The 14370-nt window shown below is 45.1% G+C and overlaps 2 long non-coding RNA genes across 2 annotated transcripts; both read right to left on the minus strand.

The window, feature by feature from the left end:
• Positions 1-8904: 8904 nt before the first annotated feature.
• Positions 8905-9838, minus strand: LOC144827809 (uncharacterized). Its single transcript, XR_013610389.1, has 2 exons — positions 9756-9838; positions 8905-9358 (listed from the first exon to the last, which is right to left on the minus strand). It is a non-coding gene; the product is annotated as an uncharacterized LOC144827809 (long non-coding RNA).
• An 85-nt stretch (positions 9839-9923) lies between these two features.
• On the minus strand, positions 9924-10972 carry LOC144827810 (uncharacterized). The gene is made up of 3 exons (XR_013610390.1): positions 10845-10972; positions 10177-10281; positions 9924-10043 (listed from the first exon to the last, which is right to left on the minus strand). It is a non-coding gene; the product is annotated as an uncharacterized LOC144827810 (long non-coding RNA).
• Positions 10973-14370: the final 3398 nt, after the last annotated feature.

Here is a 14370-nt window from a genome sequence, read left to right on the forward strand (position 1 = left end):
ATTCTATGCATAAGATATAAATTCAGCAGCCCACATGCCTCGAACGGAATATGCTACTTACCAGTATGCATCTGTTCTTGGCATGTAGGGCTGCTGACATTTATATCGCCCGCCCTCCTCCCCGGTGCCTGTCGCAGCTGTAGCACTCAGTATTACTTCACTTATTCTCATGCATGGTCATAACTTACTATATCCCACTCCTTCTCTGCCACAATGGCGAAAAACAATCTGAGCATGGAGAGGATGCCCATGCGCACTGTAGTCCAGGGGAGGAGCCACCTATCTCGTGATACTTCGAAGACTCTTCCAGGACAACAATGTGCAATCATCCGGACCCAACACTAGGCGGCGATCTATGCATAAGATATAAATGTCAGCAGCCCTACATGCCAAGAACAGATGCATACTGGTAAGTAGCATATTCCTTTCTACCCCAGGAGGTCATTACCAATTTGTGGTGATGCCCTTTGGTTTGAAAAATGCACCTGCCACTTTTCAAAGGTTGGTGAACCAAGTTCTCACTGGGTTGGATGACTTTTGTGCAGCATATCTAGATGATATTGCTGTCTTTAGCTCCACCTGGGAGGATCACCTGATCCACCTGAGGAAAGTTTTGGAGGCCCTGCAAAAGGCAGGCCTCACTATCAAGGCCACCAAGTGCCACATAGGGCAGAGTCAGGTTGTGTACCGGGCCACCTTGTGGGTGGAGGCCAGGTTCAACCCTTGGAGAGCAAGATACAGGCCATAAAAGACTGGGCTCCTCCAACCACCCAGACACAGGTCAGAGCTTTCTTGGGCCTGTCTGGTTACTATAGGAAGTTTGTCAAAAATTATGGGTCCATTGTGACACCACTTAATGACTTGACAAGCAAGAAAATGCCAAAGAAAGTTCAGTGGACAGTTAGCTGTCAAAAGGCATTCGATGACCTAAAGCAGGCCATGTGTACTGCACCTATTCTCAAGAGTCCTGACTACTCCGAAACCTTCATTGTCCAAACAGATGCATCTGAGTTGGGTTTGGGAGCTGTTCTATCTCAACTGAATATTGATGGTCATGACCAGACCATTGCTTTTATAAGCAGAAGGCTGACCCCTAGAGAGAAACGTTGGTCAGCTATTGAGAGGGAGGCCTTTGCTGTGGTTTGAGCTCTGAAGAAGTTGAGGCCATACTTGTTTGGAACTCACTTCAAGATTCAGACCGACCATAAGCCCCTCTTATGGCTAAATCAGATGAAGGGTGAAAACCCCAAACTTCTTAGGTGGTCCATTTCCCTACAGGGGATGGACTTTACAGTGGAGCACAGAACAGGGACTGCCCATGGCAATGCAGATGGTCTCTCCAGGTATTTCCACTTAGAACAGGAAGACTCACCTGGTCACGGTTAGTTTAATGTCCCTAAGTTGGGGGGGGGGGGGGTTTATGTAGGAGAGTGGGGTCTGCAATCCTATGGTCACCCCAGATTTTTACTTTTTGCTTCACTGGTTTACGACTTTCCCTGTCTGTGGGCCTGCTAATCAGACCCACAGCCTAGCTGTTCTCTCTCTAAATTGGCAACCATGTACTTTAGGTGCATTTACCAATTGGTACTGGGCCACCTTATCAGTCCCTGTACAGTGTACCTTAGGTATCCAGGGGATAGGTGTACCCAGGGCCTACCAGGGGCTGAAGCATGTATTATGCCACCCCTGGCTGGCCACCTAAAACTGACACAACTGGCTGCAAGACAGCTGGGGCAAGGTGGTGTAATCACCCTTTGCTATAGATATAGTATACCTATATCTAACCCTAAAATGGACACATATACTCCTATCAGTCACTCCTATGGCAGGCCTTATCAATCCTGAAGGCAGAGTGCTTGGAATTATGTGAGATGGTGCTCTGGCATGAGCTGAGCCCGTCTGCAGCTTGCGGAACCAAGTCCTAATAGCTGTTCCATGATAACGCTATACCATATACTCTTAAGTGCATTATCAACCTCGCGGTTAAATGCTAACTCTGGTATAACATTATCAAAACATGTCGAGTAAGGTGTCATACGAATTGGAATACTACCCCCTCGCCAATTCTGGCGACGGGGGTAGCATTCCACCCTTCTAGAGGGGCACGACCTGTATGTAACTGTGAACCCCGGTTAAAGTTTACTCGAGCCTCAGCATCACAAAATGGATGCTGCCACCACAGACACAAGTCTGACCTCCTGCTGCTGGGAGTCCTTCCAGCGAGGGAGGCTTGGACAAAGGGTTTCCTGCCTTGGGAGGTGCTAGCATCACCCCAGACAGGATTTTGTGTATTGGATAGGACCGGCCTGAAAGGAATGAGACATGCCTGGGGCACACAAGGTGCCCTGTGCATACACCGGCTGAAACCAGTTGCTGGGGCACACCTGCCCCAGTTCTGGCGCGAAGCCGGACAAAGGATAGGGGGTGTAACCACCCCCCTTCCTGGTCCCACCCAGGGGAGGGACCTAGTCAGTAGTGCAGCCCCCTTTAGCAGGATAAAGGTAGGAGCTGGTCCCATTCCAAGTTAGATTAATCCTGAACTACTCTACAAGAAGAAACTCTGGATTTCGACGTTCTGCTCCACAGAAGACTGAAGAATCTCCCTTGAGGGCAAGGAGTGTCCACCCTGCAACTGCAGGCACCATCAAGCGTCCAGCGGCTTCCCTTTGTCGTCTTCCTTCCAGGATCCAGACTTCAGAGCCCGACGAGACCCGGATTCCCAGACCTCTCCGACCTCAACTCACATCTGCAGCACAGCTGAGACCCGTGGGTGCGACGAGACACGTGGGACCGGCCATCTTGGAAGAAACTGCACTTCACTTCCAGCACGACTCCCGAGGTAAACTCGACCAAGTGCTTTGGGGATTGAGAAGCCCCAGCCCCAAGCAGCCCCTGCACCGAAGATCAGCCCTCCAGCATCCACGAGATCTGCGTGGGGCCCTTCTGCTTGTTTGCTGCTCGACGCGTTGTCTGGTCACTTGCCGGCTGGCTAGTGGCCTCCTAGACGACGAACTTTGAAATCATTGCTGCTGGTCTGGTTGCTCCTGACTGGCCCTTGCTCCCTTCCAAAAGAGGGGCACCCCGGACTCTCCTAGTCCGCACCAGACGCCTTTTCCACTCACCGCGTGGGTTGCCTTTGCCAAGGCCTGTTGACGCCGATTCCGGAGCCAACACCGCCGACAGTGAGAGCCTGCGTGGGACAGCTCGTGCCTCCATCCTGGTCGTCGAAGACGCCTCCTGGTCCACGTGGCTGCAGAGTCAAGCGTCCACTCTTCACTTGATCGCGACGACGACATCTGGTTCCTTCCTGGTTCCACTCCAGTCACTGGCTAGTGACTATGAACATTGTCCCCTCTGCTTTCAGGTCGTCAGCATCTCTGATCCACCCTTGGATCACACCGGACATCTTCCTCCTGGTCGCCTGCAGCATCTTTTCTTTCAGGCTCCATTGACTTCAACGCAGAAACCCGACACGACTTCGCACCTATGCACCCGCAGCCCGTGGGTGAGGTAACGAGAGCATTTCGGTGCTCAAGGGTAGCTTGACTCTCCTAGTGTCCAGATTCACAGTCGTTTTAGTCCTAACTAGTCAGGATTGTCCGTACTCACCTTTTTCTTGAACTGTACTGTCCATAGACATTGTTATGCATCCCGCGTGTGAGTTCACACTCTGCACCCGCGTCCCGTGGGCCTCCTATTACTTACCTAAGGTTAGGATAGCGTAGTCCCCGCGGTCCTGTAGCCTCTGGACAGCTCCATTTCTTCTATCGACTCTCACATTCCATTTACCATTGTAATTTTGTGCAACTTATCGTATTTTCCTAAGAGATTGTCATGTGCTTAGCCCTCTGACCTCATAAAGAGTTCAGAGGTGTTTGTTATTAATAAATATACTGTTTATTTTCATAACAACCTGTGTGGTGTCCATTCATCTGGTATTCAAGGGGTTATATTGTGGTAAAACAGCTGGCTTCACATGCCAAAAGAGTTTAGCCTAAGACTGCTTTGTCCATGCTACCATTAGGATAGCTGGTCTATAAGGTTGACTTACAACCAATCACCATAAGCGTTGTTTGGACTGATACAAGGTGGTCACTAGAACTAGTGAACATCATATATCAGGCCAACTTCTCACACTACGCAAAAAAATTCCGGATCCAGTTTGACGCCTGGGGATATTCTAAGGTAAGGAATCTATCACTAACTAATGTATCTTACAGGTATATCGTTACACAAGTAGTAACTTGTGCTTTAGTACATGGGCTGGGAGTTTGTCAACAGGTACTCCGTAGCTCCATGATGACTTTACTGCCATCTGGCAAGTTTGGTATCAAACTTCCCAGCACATTAAACCCACACTGATGTCCGTTTTGGATTTATGGAAAAATTAACCCAGAGGGCATCATAGAGATGCCCCCTGAGAAATGACCTGAGAAATGACCTGCCAGCACCATACGGGTTTCTAAACCCCTGGGTAGAGAGCCCTCCACTCTGAGTCCGGGAACAATGCCCATCCTGGGAGAGGTGGCATGCCTCCTCCCAAAGGATGGGCAGGATCCACGATGAGGGAGCTTCAAAGGCCTGTCACCTTTGTGAGCTACCCCTAGCCTTTTGCTGCTATCAGCAACTGGCTCCAACTGGTTCTGACCTCCCATTTTGGGCATGTAAACCAGCAGGAAAACCTAGCCAGGAAGGTAGGTGTGCCCACCTTTGCCAACCTCACCCTCAGGTGGGGGAGGCGAGGGGAAACACATATCTCTGTCTCTGCCATCTTGTAGATGGGGGGGGGGGGCTCCAATCAGAAAGAGGCTTAAACACCCCACTGGAGGTTGGCATACTAAGGGGTGTAGTCACCCCAGGGAAGGGATCCCAACCTGCACACCCCTGCAATGCCCCTAAATCTAGAATTGTTGGGCACCCCTGAACCTTGCCTCTTCAATCAACATGACGAGGAGGACTGAAGAGCCGTGCTGCAGAAGAAGATAAGGAGGAAGAAGACTGCTTTGTCCCTAGCACTATCTGCCTGTCGCCTGCTCTGAACCCCTGCAAACTTGAACCCGGCATGTCCTGCTGCCAGCAGCCTCCCAAGAACCCCAGAGACCTGCCCTGCCTTCACAAAGAAATCCTATCTGCTGTGGACACCGGATTTGTCCAACACCAACCCAAGTCTGGACTCCGGATCCTCAAGTACTCACCACTTGGCACACGATGCCCACAACCCAAGTTCGAGTATCCCAACACCCTAGCAAGGTACTCCCGGCAATCCTGACCTGGGGTCCAGCTTTGAATGAACTTTACCTCAACACCTTCAGCCCCACTCCGAGTCCCCCCGATTGCGACCAGAACAGGTGAGAAGAACCAGACACGAAAAAAACACCCCTGCATCTGCAGCTCCTGTGACCTGAGGTGCCCAACCAACAGTGTCCTGGCTCCAGCAACTCTTCAATTTCATCATCAAGTGGCTGTTTCACTTCACCCACTCTTCCGGCTCTGGCCTGCAGTCCTTTTTGGCGATTGACTTCTTCTATTGAAGCGCATTGGCTCCTGACACCTAATAAGCACCCTGGACCCGGCTGTCCCTTTGCCGTTGGTGGTGTGGGCTGGTGCTAACCTGGGACCCCCTTTGCCCTGACCTTAATCCTAGGAGCTTAACTCCTGAGACCAAGTGGTCTACCCGTGAGCACTCACCAACCAAGGTGCCCCGTTGGCTAACATTGGCACCCTTCACCCGGTCGCCCAAGTGCCGCTGGTAGTGCCCCTTGAGTGCCAGCCTGAACCTCACGGAACTTTGGGCCTACCCCCCAAAACTCCAGTTCCAAAACTGTTTTACTCACCTGTAATTTAACACTTCGTTTTTGCCATGGGGTTGAATGGTGGGTTTTCTCTGCAAATTCTTTTAAGTGTTGAACTGTCTTGTATTGCAACAAAAATTAACCTATTGCTTGTACAAGAGTTAACCTACTTACAAATGTCCTGTGTAGTGTAAACTGTGTTAGGAGTGTGTTTCATACCAAACTTGATGAGTAATCTGAAAGTGATCAAAAAGTATTTACAAGCCTTTTTGAACATTTTACAAATCGTTTTCTCTATTCAAAAAGTAATCTGAATGTTCTCCTGAATCCAGTATTCACTGTATTGCTAACAGGAACATTGTATGAAAAGTATCACTTACCTGCTACTGAGTCTACCTCGGTTGTAGGAATAAAATAACAAAATTATAACTTTTTATACAAATAGTTGGTCTGGATTCTGTCTTTGGGTGTGTGAAATCATGTGTTGCCTGAGTGTGTACAACAAATGCTTAGCACTATCCTCTGATAAGCCTGACTGCTCAACCACACTACCGTAAAAAAGAGTAAGCTACTTTAACTTCTGCTATACCTCTGTGGATCCACTGGACTCTGTGCAGACCTATACAGAGCCAGTTTCCTACAACCAGAAAGAGTGTTACCGAAGGTAAGGAGTTTGTTCATCAGTCTCATGTAATTGCAGGGCTGTTGCTACATTAAATATATGCAGATCGCCATGGTAACTCTTGTTGGTGTTCTTTTACACCATATTACTCTGCTGCCTTGCCAGCTGCTTGATTTGACCTAATTTGAGAAAAGTGGTTGGATAATGGGGTCAGGATGTTTTCCAGGTAAGGCAATGTATGGGTTCCAGGTAGTTACTTTACACCATTTTTAGCTGGCAAATATGTAGTCTGATCCTTAGATCTACCATTTGTAGCACTCTCAGGAATTTGGAGGAAGTGCGACATAGTTACCAGCATAAGATTTATCACAGTGAGCAACTTCCACTTTTTCCTGAGGATGAATATTGTAGACGTTCTGCATTCCCACCCACCACAGCACACTCTTTGTTCGGAAAGTGTGTCATTTTTTTCTATTTGTACTTGCTTCAGAAGAATGGATGTCAAAAGCAGAGAAATTAAAATTGGGAAAGGGAAAGTTAAGATATGATAATTTCTTTCTTGTTAAATGGTGATGCCAGAAAAGGATACATTGGCTATCTGTTGGAGGTAAATCCATTTTTTAAAGTATATTGTGTTTGCTTCCGATTCTGAATTATGTTTCCCTTTTCTAGGATCATTTTCTAATGTGGAAACTCCACCAGCACCTCATGGCACAATTTATTACCCGATGATGAGTGATCCGTACAGCCAGTCGCCTATATCAAGTTTTGACTCTTGTGTGCCAGTAATTCCCACCTATCACTATGTTGCCCCTTGGCACCCAATGAATCAATCCTACAGCAGTTCTCCCCGGATTCATAACCCTGTAAGCACTGGACCAATTCATCAAGTCAGCTATGTTACAACAAGTAATCCTCCACCACATTATGTCTCCCAGCCAATCTAATGGTAAGTACCCTGTACCAATCCATTGTGTTATATGTTTATTCTGATGTATGCTTCTAACCTCCGATCTCTCAATTTGTGCGTATTCCCCAGCCATCGAACTGGATCTGGAAAACTAAAAAAATTTACTCCTGCATGCCGGTAGGTGGCGCCGTCTGGTTCTGTGTTGATGTCACTCTGCTCTGGAAGTGGCAAATTGAGTTGTAACTAGGTTCTGCCTACATTTGCTGATGTTCATTCCTTTCTTTCTGTGCCTTTATGCATGAATCTGAAGCTTTATTCCTTTCATATATGGTGATATTTTTCTAATCTTTTTACTACTGTGTACTGGAAATGTACTATACTTAAAACAGTGTTTAAACTTATTAGGGGCTATTACAAACTGAGACACCAATCTGTGACAGATCCCCCACCAGGTATGCCTCTGGTGCTTGTATTAAGAACACAGCTCTAGGACCTGTGACAACAGCACCCGAAGGCCATACGGTATCGTGAATCAGAGGTCTACTTTTCAAAACACCACATATCTTTGAGACTGTAGTCGAAAGGAAGGTCCTGGTCCAGAAGTCAATCCCCAGGCAGATCTTCTTCGTAGTTGAAGTCCTTGGGTAAGTCAAAGAAGAAACACAAGAAATCCAAGTGTGAATCAAGCCATTCCTGCCATTCTCAATCTCCAAAGAAGGTGAGAACATCACGTGCCGCCTGGACTCGCTCCTCAACTCCTGAGGAGCGTATTCATAGTTTTGTCCAAATACACCCTAACTTTTTGGGTTAATTGGCGACATTGTCTTTATGGACACCATGCTTTGCATTTTCTGCACACTTCTGGCTAGCTCTGGTTGCGCCTTTGTGCCCCAAGGACCGACAAGGGCCTTCAGTCTGACTTCAGTCGGAAGGTTTGCCCTTGGTTCGGTCTGTGCCTCTTGAGCAGATATGAGGTTTCAGTCTTTTACTATCCCGAGGACTGGATGTCCTCCCACCTCCGGACTACTGCAGACCTCCTGTATTCACTGGGGTTCTCTGTCAACATACCGAAGTATCACCTGATTACCTCCCAGAAGCTCCGTTAAGCTCCGTTTCATCGGAGCAGTTCTGAATACAGAGCAATTTCGGGTCTATCCACCCCAGCAGCGAGTCCGGGATATTCAGGCTATGATACCGATGTTTCAGTCTCTATCCCGGATTTTGGTGGGAATGACCCTGAGGCTGCTGGTGGATCATTCCAGATGGCATATGCGGGTTCTGCAGCAGTACCTGAAGTTTCAGTGGTGGCTCACAAACAAGGATTGGGTCAACGGCAGATCTCTAGCCCTTCCCCAACCAGAGTTCACAGTGGTGACAGGTGCGTCACTCATGTGATGGTGCGGCCACATAGGAGATACATAAAGGAGGGGACCCCTCTAATGTTGCTTTCAGGTCAGGGAAAAGAGGGGAAAATATAACTAATACTAGAGAAATTCCCTCAAGACCTATATACTTTACATCAATAGCCTAATTTACATTTGCTTCAGCCATGCACAACAATAACATAAAAAACAAATAAGTTTCATTTCTTTGGTATTTTATTTCATCATTCTTTTGTTTATAAATTCATCATTATTTATTTGTTCATTTTTATTTCTTGAAAAGTCTTTTTATCATTTTTTAAGAATATACACTTTTTTGTACAAAATACATATTGAACGAAGATCACAAAATTATTCCAAAACAAGAACAAGCAGAAAAAGCCTGGACTATAAAAATGCAATAAATACAATACCACTCATACATACACAATCATTCTAACCGATTACCATCCACACATTCCATCCAAATGTAGTATCTGAACAAATCTTGATTTAATGCGGCAGAAGAAGAGATTATTCTGCCTAAATTTATCACCATCAGATGTAAAAATGGGTTCCACGCAAGGTCGACGTTCGTTTCGGTGGGTTCTGTACCACCTTCCTCAGGACCTATGCAGATACAAACATTTCTTAACACACAAGAGCCAGGAATCTGAAATCAAAAAACAATAGAATTGTAGTGCATATAAAATAGAGCATAGTTATTAAAAAAACACTAAGCACATGATTCCGTTTGAGCTGACTGATGACAAAACAGCCACTAGGCGGTCTTCAAAGAAGGTGGGAACCAAAACCGAATTAATTCTTTTAAATATCACAGTGATTGCAGATAGATAGATGTTCAAAAACAGAGCAGAGACCATCACCAATTAAAGTAGGATCAACCCGTGAAATAGGAGAAGCATGGACCCATCAAATTGCAACCATTCATCATCACCCTATTCTAAACCATACTCTGGGAAGAAGAAATCTAATAGTAGAAGAAGGGAGTAATGCTGCCAGCCGACGTTGCATGCCTCGATATCCCCATGACAGATATATGAACTTACTATTGTTTCACAGGATGTATGCCAGTAGTCTTCTTATAAAAATGGCAACTTTCAATAGTCTCAGTACGCATCAAAAGATATTGATTCCTGAGAAGTAGGAGAACAAAATGTCAAACCGACTCTATTTTTCCAAACTCTTGCATACTCGTCTAATTATTAGGCAGCCTACCTTGTATTTTTCAAATGGACTCCTCACATGGGTATTCTTTATATTAGTGTCCTTTTATTATAAAGGAGTACGTCTCAACGTGACCAAAGTAGTGAGATGGAATCTCAGTATTGGGGTACCTGTGTTGATGATACATAAAACAGGACCAACCCTGAATTTATTACTCACTTTCACCCAAAAACATTTTTAATATCTATGTGAAGTACGAAATTAAAGTTATGCCTTTCTGTTCCCGAATTATTCCAAACTAACCTTTATTGGTCCAACACACACGAGTAGTTAGTTTTATCTGGTAGCAAACTGAGATCCCTCATTTAATACACATGACGCCATCTTCATAGTAATCACTTTCACGACCTATAAGGAAAACAAGAACCAATACCGTCTCTGTAACTATTCTTCTATGGCTCTCAATCAGTATAGATATGAGAAGGTAGCACAAGCAAAGCTAGAATGCACAGTGCACGTATCTATATGTGGGGACTACTACTACTCAACATTGTACCGACCGTCCAGTATATCTATTTTCTTCATTTCATTTTTAATACCGTTTTATCCCTTTGGTCATAACCCATGATTTAAAAAGGTCCGTAGAGAATTAATACCAATGTATCCAAACTTCAACCTACAAATTGCTCGACAGTCGTGCGTCTCAATTGAAAAGACGGTTGCTTTCTAAGAAGATTCAAGAAATTGACAAAGACACCCTATATCTTCGCCTCAAGATATAAAATAACTGGCACATACATGGATAGTATTCCTTAGTAGAAACATAATATTATGGGTGTGCTAATTCAAAGGAATACTGCATCTTGCTATATGGTGTTACCTAACCAAGTTAGTATCCGTATACATGGATACTGGACACACGAATCCTTTCTACAAGACACATAAGAGCCTTCCCGTGTCCCGTTCCTCACCTCATAGTCTAGCGTCTATCTTCTTCATGTGGGTTCCGCACTCGAGTTTCTGCGTAGCAAGAGAGAGAGAAATGGGCGAAAACCGGCGTTTTTAAAGCACACGGAATGCCTCAAAACCACTATTGATTGCAGCTGGAATGAGAACGTCGCTTCCTGTCTCAGCATAACAAAAATAGAGGTAGGACTAAGTGTGTGTAGGCAAAAACACGCGCCATCTCACAACGATGATATTGTAGTCCACAATACGCAAATTTATACGTACTGGCCAGAATTTCCGAATACTTAGTGCCATTCAAGAATATGCGATAATTTTACGACTAATTCATAATGCAACTGTAAAGTCCAACCCAACTCGAGTGTCAAAACACAGTGGGCGCAATAAGTCATATCTAAGGACCTAATTAAGAAGCGAAACGGGATTACTACCATCTTTTTCCAAATGGCAAACTCAAATAACGAGGTCCATTAGGAACAATGTATGTGAGAAAGATACATTAACCGTTTTGAAATCCGGACAGAATCACTGCTATCTCCTTACATGAGACTTCCTTTTTTTTCTTTCCCCCAACCATACGGAGTGAGATGTGTACAGGTACATGTGACCTCCTCTTGTGACATTAGAATATAAGCCTTTCAAAGATATGGACTCTCTCCAGTGTTTGAGAAATTATAATTAACAAATTAACACAAGAATTGTAATAAACTGCATTTGAACATGAGCATAGTCGCATATAGAAATGCAATGCGCTCAGATAATGTAGTGCCCTGAATTAAAGATATTAACATTACAATGATTAGAAGGTCGACTCAAAAAAATATACACAAAACAATCGACAATAACAATCAGGAGGATCATGCTGTACATCGGACAAAAAGTTATTTTAGGTACAAGGGAAATAGCATAATAATACCTTCCCCTTTTAGGGTTTTTACATACATCCTATATTACCTAATGTCTATTTGGTTACATACCAGGATATGTCCTCATTTAGTCCTCGTTTTATGCTGTCCAAGTGAAAAATCCAAAGAGTCTCTCACTTTTTGCGAGTTATCTCATTCAATTGACCCATCTTGGTTTGTACTTTTTCCAAGATACACCATTTGAGTTCATTTTCATAATGTTGTTTCTCTATGAAATGTTTAACTAGGGGTGCAAAGATTTTTCTTGTTCTTATTGCAGATGTGTGTTCACTAAATCGATGTCAAAATTCACGACTTGTTTCCCCTATATATGCTAATCCGTAGGGACAAAACAGTATATAAATAATGTTACTACTCCTGCAATTAGTTAGAGACCTAAGTGTGACATTGATGTTATTGTAACACAAAGTTTCTGCGACATCTACCGCGTCACATGCGTGGCATGAACCACATTTGTGATTAACCAAAATAATTGGAAGACCAGTAAGGGAGGTTTGAGTTACAGACAATTTTGGTTTCCTCCTGGTATGAACTAATCGATCTCTCAGATTCCGATTTCTTCGATACGCGATTAGCGGTAATGGGAACTGAGTTTCATGTTCATCCGAATTCAAAATTCTCCAATTTCTATTGATGATGTTTTTCAGTTTAAAATTAAAACTGGAGTGATTAATCACACAGGTAATTCTACCATGGGATTCTCTTTTGGTACCCTTCAATAGTGCCTCCCTGTTATAATATTTCGCTCTTTTGAACGCTTGACGTACCAAGCGGTGGGTATAACCACGCTTCAAAAGTCTCTTTTTCAAGGCTTCACCATGGGCATGAAAATCACACATGTTGGAGCAATTTTGGCGACATAGGAGAGTCGTAGGGCAGAGGCCTCTGGTTTCCGGCAGATTCCGGGCTTCACATTAACCTTCTGGAGCTTCAGTTGATCCATCTTGCTCTGCAGGCATTCCTTCCTTCCGTCAAAGGAAGAGTAGTGCAGGTGTTCACGGCCCTTCGCCTTTGGTTATGGCTGGAACATCAGGGCATATCCCTGGCAGGTTCCCTGAATGTCAGAACATACAAACTCAGCCCCTGGTGCATGATGGATCACGAATGGTGTCTTCACTCGGAGGTGGTGCAAGGTCTCTTTCAACAGTGGGGAGAGCCTTGGTTATATCTAATTGCCACCAAAAAGAACGCGCCATGTCAGCAGTTCTGTACGTTGGAGTTTCCAAGGCGGCACTTACTTAGCAACTCCTTTAGTGGTGAGTGGAATTTCTACCTCCTACACACCATTCCGCCTGTTCCACTTCTACCGAGAATACTGAAGAAGATCAAGTGCGGCCGGGCCCAAGTCATTCTTGTGGCTCTGGACTGGGCATGAATAGTCAGGTACCATGAGCTCTTGAGCATGGCCATCTATCCTCCGATCAGACTGCCTCTTCGAGAGGACCTTCTGTCGCAGCAGCAGGGGACGGTCCTCCACCTCTTTGCATGGAGATTGAGCTGCAACAGTTGACAGCTTTTGACCTTCCTCCCGAAGTCTGTAATGTCATCTTGGCAGCCAGGACTCCCTCCACTAAATCGGTATATACCTGTAGATGGAGCAAATTTGTTTCATGGTACACAGTAAAGGCTGTGGATGACCTTTCTGCCCCTCTTTCAGAGGTTCTCCTCTTAATTCTTACTTTGGCCCAGCAGGGCTCTGCTCTGGGCACCCTTAACGGCTATCTTTTTGCCATTTCGGCCTTTCTTCGCCTTCCTGATCAGCCTTCTCTTTTCAAGACCCCTATTGTACACAGATTTCTGAAGGGCATTACTCGTCGCTTTCCTCCTTCTCCTTTCGTAATGCCCCAGTTGGACTTGAAACTTGTACTTACTATTTTTATTTTTTTTATTTTTTTAAAGTTTCAAAAACCTTTATTGTATTGAAGCACGGTACATCAGTGCAATGAAATTGAACAATACAGTGTCATTTGGTTATACATGTATACAGCACCTTCCCGTGTATATCAGCAATCAGTGCAATAGTTAGGAACGAACCAGAGAAGAACTCCCCCGCCCCCACCCCCCATAAACAAATTTGAAACTTGTACTTATCATATGTGTGCTCCCTTTGAGCCACTACATAATTGAACTCTTCGTCTTCTTTTTTGAAAGACTATTTTCCTGCTTTTGTTCACCTCTGCTCACAGGGTGGGTGAGCTTTCAGGCTCTGTCTTCCAAGCCACCTTTTCTTACTGTTCATCCGCACAAAGTGGTCCTTTGCAATAGGCCCTCTTTTTTGCCCAAAGTGGTTACATCTTTCCACATAGTTCAGACCATCACATTGCCCACCTTCTTCTCGCTTCTGCAACCTTTCAAAGAGGAGAGACTCCACCGCCTGGACGCAAAACTTGCGCTGTCCCTCTACCTTGACAGCGCTGAAGAATTCCGGGTGGACGATCAACTCTTCGTGGGTTATGAGGGCATCAAAAAAGGTTGGGCTGTGCACAAACATATCATCTCTCAATGGGTTGTCCGATGCATCAAGATCTGTTATTCTTTGGAAAAAAGGAACCTCCAGTAGGACTGCGCGCTCACTTTACCAGGACAATGACAGCCACTACTGCTT

The sequence above is a fragment of the Lissotriton helveticus genome, chromosome 4_1, assembly GCF_964261635.1.
Source record: "Lissotriton helveticus chromosome 4_1, aLisHel1.1, whole genome shotgun sequence".
Classification (NCBI taxonomy): domain Eukaryota; kingdom Metazoa; phylum Chordata; class Amphibia; order Caudata; family Salamandridae; genus Lissotriton; species Lissotriton helveticus.